This window comes from Artibeus jamaicensis, unplaced genomic scaffold, assembly GCF_021234435.1.
Source record: "Artibeus jamaicensis isolate MK-2021 breed Jamaican fruit bat unplaced genomic scaffold, CSHL_Jam_final contig_923, whole genome shotgun sequence".
In the NCBI taxonomy this organism is placed as follows: domain Eukaryota; kingdom Metazoa; phylum Chordata; class Mammalia; order Chiroptera; family Phyllostomidae; genus Artibeus; species Artibeus jamaicensis.
Window position 1 is genome coordinate 10,114,230 of NW_026522014.1, and position 9,522 is coordinate 10,123,751.

Consider the following 9,522-nt stretch of genomic DNA (forward strand, 5'->3'; position numbering starts at 1 on the left):
TGACAATGAAATTCATTTACAAAAGCAGTCGAAATAACATAGGTAAGGAAAGCTGATGTTTGGTTCAAATATATGCTTATAGAGGTGAGAGAAATTTGAAACACTACTAAAGTGAGTCAAAACTTAAACGTTTGCTTCTTTTTCTTGGTCAACAGAATAGCCAATCAACTTTCTTAAGCTATTTTCTCGTGAGAACTGTTTCTCCTTTGAAGGCAATGGTGCTTTCCGACTTTTTTCCTCCAGGTATTTTGCCGTCTTCCTATAGGAGTCAAGGTTTTGATGTAAGAGTTTGACGTTTTCATACCCTTTGGGAAGTTTCCCCTCTATTTCTGAGTGGTCATTTCCCTTCTCCGTTGATTTCTTATGAAGTTGCATTTCATGTTCTGGATCTAGTTTATGAAGTCTCTGGAGTTTTAGCTGAAGCCTTTGAACTTCACTTTGAAATTTAAAATTTTCACACTTGTCTGGTTGGAGACTTTTTAACTTGAATTATAAGTAATTCATGCATATAATTTTCTTCATGTGATTAAAAATATTCCTTGCTTTTCTCTTTTGAGTTTAAGCTAATATTTTAGTTAATATCTTCAATGAATTTTCTGAAATCAACATCTGACGGGTAGTATCAGTCATCATTTTCTGCTTCACTCTTTTTTTTTATTGCCTGTTGGCATTATCATATAATCTTCTATAAAAAGAGCAGGTAAGTTTATCAGCTTCAGTCCAGATGCAGTCATGGATTTTAACTGCCTCTCTATCATTTGTAACCTATTTTCTTGTGGGTTAAAGTATCCAAGCATTTCTTTCTGTTCCTTTAGCTCTGTCACTCTTTCCTACTGTTTAGCAACTTACTGTGCAATCAGCTTCAGGCTTTACCAAAGCTGAGTATTTTCTTCGAAACTATTAGCTATTTCCCTCTAAGGTTTTACATTCTTTTTAGATCCTTTCAGCTATTTTTGGCCTCAAGCATTTGGGATGGAGAGATTTTGATATCTCTTTGAAGGAGTATTTTTGTCCTTCAAGAGGAGGCATCTTAACTCTATGAAGTGAAGTTTTAGGAGACTTACTTTTCTCTCATTAGTTGAGAAAATCTACTGCAACCCCTATGGAAAAGGTAGACTGTCCACATCTCCTACTAAGTGCTGGCAAACACAGTTTTTGAGTTCAAAAGACTTGCCTCTGCTGCAGGTGACTTGAGGGCCTGAAAGGCTTCTGTAATTAGTCTAACTAGCTCACTAATTTTATGATACTTTTCAACTCAAGGAGAAAAGCTTTGGCTGGCTTATTTTCTCTCAAAGGACACCAGTATGTTTCCTATCCAAACAAGCAAAGCCATACACATCAGAATTTCCAAGGGACATTGAAACAGACTTGAGCCTTGTGTCTGACAACATCATTGCACAGCTGCCACAGGATTAGCTGGAAGAACATTGTCTGTCACTGTCAGGAGGTAATCCCTGGCTCCTGTGGGCACTGCAGCCCTGCTTCTGGCAAGTGACTCATGAGCTGCGAGAGCCTTCCCAGAAAAGTGAGTGTTCTGCCTGAAACCTAGAAGTTCTGACAACCAGGGTAGACCATTAGTGGGCTGCAAGAGGGATCCATGTTAAAAAAAGTATTGCTCTTTAAATTTGCACTGAAACTGCACAAGTAGAAAGAGTTGTTATTTGTACAGTATTTGGGAGGAAAAGGCCAATTACAGCCAGAGCAGACCATATACTGTGAGCACTCTAGGCCCGCCTGGCCCCACCAGAAACCGGGACGACCCAAGCAGTGTCCTGTGCTAACCAAACCTATCAAACTGGGAGTGGAGAACCTGTGTTTGCAATCCTGGTTCTGCCTCTTCCATAGCTTTATGGCCTGAAGCTTAAAAATTATAACCAATATTTGATTAAAGCAAAGCATATCATAAATCATCTTCTCATGAAGTATTTTTAAAAATTATTTTTATTGATGATGCTTACAGCTGTCCCAATTTTTCCCTCTTTGCTCCCCTCCACCCAGTACCCCCGCTCCCTCAGGCCATCTCCACAGCATTGTTCATGGCCATGGATGATGGGTATATATGTTCTTTGGCTGCTCCATTTCCTAAACTGTACTTTTCATCCCCATGGCTATTCTGTAACTACCTATTTGTACTTCTTAATCTTACCTCTTCACACATTTCCCAACAGCCCTCCCTTTCATCTAGCAACCGTCAAGATGCTCTCTGTATCAACCATTCTGTCTCTGTTCTTCTTGTTTGCCTAAGTTGACTATTCCATGAGACTGACCACCCTATGAGATGGTTAAATCTCTTTTGACTGATGACCTTAAGGTTAGGCAGGTTAAATGATTTGCCCAGGGCATAGACTATTAAGTCGAAGGGTAGATTTCTGAATCAAAATCATCTGACTCCTACCTAGTACAGTTTTTAACTTTTTTATAAATATATCTTTATTTTTTTAATTTTATTTATTTATTTTTAGAGAGGGGAAGGGAGAGAGAAAGAGAGGGAGAGAAATATAAATGTATGGTTGCCTCTTGTACTTCCCCCACTGGGGACCTGGCCTGCAACCCAGGCACGTGCCCTGACTGGGAATTGAACCAGTGTCCCTTTGGTCAACAGGCCAGCACTCAATCCACGGAGCCACACCAGCCAGGCTGTAAATGCATCTTTGATGTGAACAACTTCCACTACCCTCCCCTATTTAAAACAAAAATTTATGAAATATTTTCTAAGCTCCATTTAACCAAAAAATTCAATAATTCTTTTGTTTTTCTTTTTTCTACTTCTTATAAAAAGTGACCTCTTTGTAACACATTATTTATTAATTTATTTAACTAGTTTAATGGAACGACTTAAGTTCTAATGTCTGTTATCTATTCTTTTATTACTTTAGTGACTAAATCTCAAAAGGGGTATAAAGCAACATTTCATTAGATACTAATAACCTGCTGTTTTTCTTTTTTAAATTTAGTTCATAGACTAAATTTTACTTTTTGGAAAAATTAGAATTATTGTTATAATTCAGTATCTCGAAATAAATTGATTTCATTTCCCTCTTTCTTATATCTGTAAATAAATACATAATGCTAGCAATAGTTGAATGTACTTATCCTCCTAAAAACAAAACTATGTTTTATTTTACACTGCATTTCATAGAACAATTTGAATTCAGTTCTGTCCTACGCTCATACCGAGAGACCATTAGATTCTATCTTCACCCTGACGTGGAACCAGACTTTTTTTTATGCTCACCTTAGAATATATTTATTGACTTTAGAGAGAGAGATAGTGGGGGAGAAAGAGAGAAAAACATTGATGTGAGAGAGAACTATCGACCAGTTGCCTCCTATATGCAATCCTGTCTGGGTGTTGAACCTGCAACCTAGGTGTGTGCCCTGACTGGAAATGGGATATACAACCTTTCTGGTGCAGGGGATGATGCCCCAACTAACTGAGCCATTCTGCCAGGGCCAACACCAGATTTTTAAATCGTTTTCACTGTCTTTACACACCCTTATTTCCCAAGGAAAATAAAGTTGAATTATTCCAGATGTGATGCATTTTGGATATCCTTTCCCTCTTTTACTCCCTTGATTTGTACTCAAGTTTTTCTGTTGGTCTCAAATGTCTCCACCACCCTCATTCCCTCCACAGGCTTTAAAACAATTTGAAGTAAACTCATCAAAGAGTGTGTTTTATTTGCCCTTTACACTCTTTTTTTTTTTCTCTCCTAGACCTAATATAGTGCTTCACATATAGAAGTTTACTGACGGTTTAATGAATAAAAACAGAAGAATTGAACAACTTCCCTGAAACTAGAGTATTTTCCTTGCATCTAAGAACGTACCTTCTACCTTTTCAATATAGAAAACAAAGCCAACAGAACTGTGGGGTGAGGCTGAGGAGGGTGGACATCTAAACGGAAGGCAGAGGTGAGCAGCAGCACCGCAAATGGGCAGCACCTTCCTATCCCCAGAGATCCCCAAACCAGTTCTCTCACTAAACTCATGACTTAAGTTACCTGCTCTTTCAAGAAGCAGGGTTTCTTTTTAAAAAATGCTCCCTTTTTCTCTATGCCTTACCAGGTAACAACATAATAAAAGGTGTAAACATTTGACATTCACTTCTCTGATAGATTCTGTCTCCTTCATCTGATTCATTTCTCTTCCCACTCAACTGAAAAAAATACTCATGGAAGAGATTAGAGTTTTTTCTCCCTGTCTCCTCCGTGTTTGTGTGTGTGTGTGTGTGTGTGTGTGTGTTGTGCAAATTATTTTTAAAGTACTAGATGTTTTAGGTGGTTGGTCTCTATTTTTCTTTAATTTCTATCTTATTAATAGCAGAAGAATAAGGTTACTTTTCATCTTCCTCACTAAGGGAGGGGGTGCTATTGGAAGAGTTTTGAATAAGTTGAGGTATTGAGTGCACTCTGGAGCTCAGGGAACAGTGTAGCATTCAGAGAAGGGAGGTCACAGACAGGAAGAGCACCATCCACTCCGTACTGTTTGCCTTACAGAAGTTCTGACTAAAATCTTTAGGTCCTTGCACTTATGATACTCAGGTATATATTATTAGACTGCTTTTCAAAATGACTGTTTATCAAATTCCATTTTTCAAGGGGGTTATGGGATACACATCATTTTAATCCAATTTACTATAGAATTCCAAAAGTTTCAAGGTAATCCCTCTCAATTACATCCATTTGCTGGCTTTGGTCATACCTAATTTGCCTTAATTGTGAACAGAGTAACTTCTACTTAAAGTACTTTTTTTTCAAGAATGCTTTATCAGTAAGAGACTCAAACTCATTTTAATGAACTTTTACATTAAGTAAACAGAATGACATTCAGAAGTGCTAAATATACATTCTTCCTGTCAAGATATACAGATATAGAACAGCTTTTATCCCCTGCTCACACAGTAATTAATTCAAATTAAAATCTTGGCAACTCCTTTCGACTATTATATGTAATATTATTTTGGCATATTCTAGACAGGCTGAGATGGAAAAGAAAGGTGAACTGTATTTTTTTAAGATTTTATTTATTTATTTTTAGAGAGAAAGGGAAGGAGAGAAGGAGAGAAACATCAATGTGTGGTTGCCTCTCGTGAGTCCCCTGCTGGGAACTGGCCTGCAATCCAGGCATGTGCCCTGACTGGGAATTGAACCACGATCGCGTGGTTCGCAGGCCCGTGCTCAATCCACTGAGCTACACCAGGTAAATTGTATTTTAGAATATAATATTGTAAAGCTATAAACCTCCACTGGTAGTAGTTTTTCTGTGTGCAGTTTTTACATATGAAAATCAATTAAGTTTGATATATTTGGATGCCCGTGTAAGCAGCACACAGACCAAGACATAGGAAACCTCCAGCACCTGTGGGCACTCCTTCATGCCCCTCCCATGTCAGCCCACAAAGGGAAACATAATTATCACCTGTAGCACCATGAGTTAATTTTGTCTTCCCTTAAACTTCAGGTAAATAGAATCAGACTCCATTTCCTCTGGCAAATCTGTCTTCTTCTGCTGATCATTTTGTCCGTGAGATTCATTTAAGCTGTTGCAGTAAGCAATGGTTTATTCTGAGCATCATGGAGACGGCTCACTTCATTTTCCCATCCCACTGTGTAAGGACATTGGAGTCAAGCTCAGTTTTGGGCAATTATGAATGAAGATCCTATCTATAATTTTGTACATGTCTTTTGGTGGCAAAGGAAGTCATTATGTTTGAGTACCTTCCCCGGTTCAGACTTGCTGGGCCACGGGCATTTTTAGTGTTACTCTATGTAGAGCCAGGTCATTTTTTCAAACGGTGTCCCAGTTGGCACTGCCAGCAGCAGTGGGTAAGAGTTCCAGTCACTCCACGTTTTCACTGTCACTTCATATTGTCAGTTACTTCCTTGTTAAGCAAGCTGTTGTGCATACTGACAATAACTGTGTTTTTTTTTTAATATTAAATTTTACTTAGTTACTTTTCAAGTACATTTTTTTTTTATCTATTTCTCCCATCCCACCGCACCCCGCCCTGGTCTCCCCCCCCTCCCTCCCATTCCCCCCCCCCCCCCCCCCAGTCCTCATCTCTGTGTCCTTCATACTTGTTCCTCAAAATCCCTCCCCCTTTTTCCCCTTAAGTTCCCTTCCCTCTCCCCTCTGGTCGCTGCCCACTTGTTCTCTATTTCAGTGTCTTTGTTTTTATTCTGTTTGCTTGTTTGTTTTATTTAGCATTTCCTTGTTAACAAACTTGTCGCATACCTTTTTATTGGTCATAATACTAGAAGCCTTCAATAGCTGTAACTGCTGAAGGATTTCTTTTGGCCTTTAGCCTCTCACTACTTTTTACTATTCTTCTCAGTGTTTCCTTTTTTGTTAGTTATTTGTAGTTAAACCTAGATTTGCTAAATTTAGAAACCACTGCAAGATGGACCCTCTAATATCTTAGAGCGCAGGACTCAAAGATTGAGAACAGAAAACGATTGGTTTTATGTTTGTGGTTTGACTTGTATTGTTTTTTTTTTAAAGGCTAGGATATGACTATAAATCATCTATCTTTTTGTAATAAGACAAAAGCAAAAAGAAACAAGGAAACACGTAGCTTTGTTTTGCTTTCCTAATATTCTGTGGTAAAATTTTGTCCACTTACACACTACATTGGAGATTGTGCTATTTTATTTTATTTTATTTTATTTTATTTTATTTTGCTGTCATATTTAAATAGACATTGTTAAGACTGGAATGAGTTGCTTTTAGATATAAATAATTCCCATCAGTAAATATACTCCAGCAAAAATTGACGACCATCTGTCAGAGAATAAGAGTGAATTTTTACATTTACTAGTAAGTCAGACTCATTATATTTTAGTTTCCTTCCAACTGTGAGGTATTTTAATTCTGAAATATGGAAATTCTTCTTCTCAACACAAAAAATCCCAGTCACGTGCCTTTTTAACATGCTCACTTTTCATGAGCTTGCTTGATCCTAACAACCACTATGACTAATAAGGTACACAATTTTTATTTTTACTTTATGGATGAAGACAAGAGGGCCCTGAAATTGTTTTTTCTGGCAGGTCTGTGAAGAGGCAGAGCCTGGAATAAGACGCAGTTTCCCTGGCTCTTGGCCTAGTTTTCAGTCACCATATCTCTCGGGTGGACTTTGTAACCCTGGGAATAGCAGGAGAACGAAGACATCCAGACACAGGTGTGAGGGTTTGTTCATGTATCGTTCATTATAGGTCTATTCATTCGGAGGATTTACAGGAGAGGCAATAGGCAGTGTTGAGGTGGGACTTTGTACCAAACATAATGTAGGGTAATACTGGAAAGTGGTAGCTACAATAAGGTTTGGGTTAACATGAGTATCTCAGGAGCTTGGGAAGGATCAGACTGATAAGAAATGTATGAAGGTACTGTTGAGAGGGAATGAGTGCATGAGTCTGTACGGTTAGGTGATTGACATTTTGGGAGCAGGGTATTGAGTCTGAGAGTGAGACAGAAGATGGAGTTTGTGAACACGTAGAATTCTTTTTTTTTTTTAAGATTTTATTTATTTATTTATCTTTAGAGGGGAAGGAGAGAGGGAGAGAAACATCAATGTATGGTTGTCTCTAGTGCATCCCCTGCAGGGAACTGGCCTGCAGGGAACCTGCCGGCAACCCAGGCATGTGCCCTGACTGGGAATCGAACCGCGATCCTCTGGTTCACAGGCCCGTGCTCAATCCACTGAGCTATACCAGCCAGGGCGAAATGTAGAATTCTTAACACACATGAATTATATGCCTTTTCTCTAAGGTTACAGAAAATGTAAATAGTAATAATTAATCCTTAAAAACACAACACAAAATGGGAAAAAATTAGAAGAATATAGCTACTTACTATTCCCTGAAAATACTATCTTTATACAGACTTTTAAATCAGTTGTTTTGAATAAAAAAACCCAAACTTAAGTATGGACTTGGTAACGTAAGGAAGTAAATTGGGCATTTATGCTCAATCATAAAACTCAGTTTTCCCCAAGAAACTCTTCCATGCTGTATATACATATTGAAAACCAGATGGAAAATTCTGTTCATTTTTTATTGTCCTCAGCATGGCTGGTGTTTTATCACTTGCCAAGTCAGGCCACCTGTGGCTCTGTCTTGGCAGCCCTCTGCTTAATAGGCCAGGCGTTCTGTTCACAGGAAGGGCCTCCTGAAGCCTAACTTAAAAGGCAGTCATTCACATGACCAAGGTCCTGATAATAAGGATTTGCTGAATACATAATTTGACGTGTTTTGCTTTGAACAGACACACTAGCCAGTGCTTTTGTTGGCACCGCTGCCAAAGACTTTTGCACACAAACAATTAGTGGCAAGTCGTTTGATTTTCCACACAGGAAACCCAGCACAGAACAGTCAGTCCTCTAAAGATGTATCTTCTCTTTTCCTATTGTTTTCATTCTGTTAAACCTCAGCCATAAACACATTAGTAGACTGATTAGTGGGACACAGGACCACAAATTAGAGTCCCCAAACTCTCTCCAAATTAGGGCTTTCAGAATCACTTAAAATGCAGGGTGGGCCTAGATGAGTCAGTAAATAATCTGACTGGAGGGGAAGAAGGAATAAATAGATAAGATGCATAATGGGGTAGTTTTTCTGGAAGATGCTAAATAATGCCATAGTTTCATCTATTTTTGGTAATCTGAAAACTCTCTGATTTTTTTCCTCCAGGGGTTATTTTTTAAATTAAATTGTTAGGGTAGCATTGGTTAATGTCATGTAAATTTCAGGTGTACAACTTTATAATATGATATTTGAATGCTCCACTGTATGCTCAGCACCAAGTCTAGTCTCCATTCACCGTACATTTGACGCCTTTACCCTCATTGTCTTTCCCTGTCTGCCTTCTCCTCTGGTAACCACTGTTCCATTCTCTGTATACTTAAAGTTTTTGTTTGTTTCACTTGTTCATTTGTTCCATTCTGTTTTATATCCTACATATGAGTGAAGCCACACAGTTCTTGTGCTTTTCCATCTGACTTATTTCACTTAGCCTAATACTCTCAAGATCCCTCTATGTTGCAAATGGCACTATCTCATCTTTTTAACAGCTAAGTAGTATTCTATTGTACATATGTACCACCTCTTCTTTATTTAATCATTCATCAAAGGATATTTAGGTTGTTACTAGTCCTTGGCCACTATGAATAATGCTGCAATGAACATAAAGGTACATATACCTTTATGAATTAGTGTTTTAAAAATTTTGTGGTAATTACCCAGAAGAGGGGTTATTGGATCTTATGGTAACTCTATTCTTAATTTTTGAGAGACCTTCATACTGTTTTATAGTGACTGTACCAATTTGCCCTCCTACCAGCTGTGTATGAGGGTCCTTTTTCTCTACAACCTTACCAACACTTAGTTCTTGTATTATTGATAATAACCATTCTAACAGGTATAAGGTGGTATCTCAAGGTCCTGGTTTTCATTTTCTTTTTCTTTTAAAACTGTGCTAAACATGGCCTGTCTTCTAATATGAAATTTAAACAGCCATTTA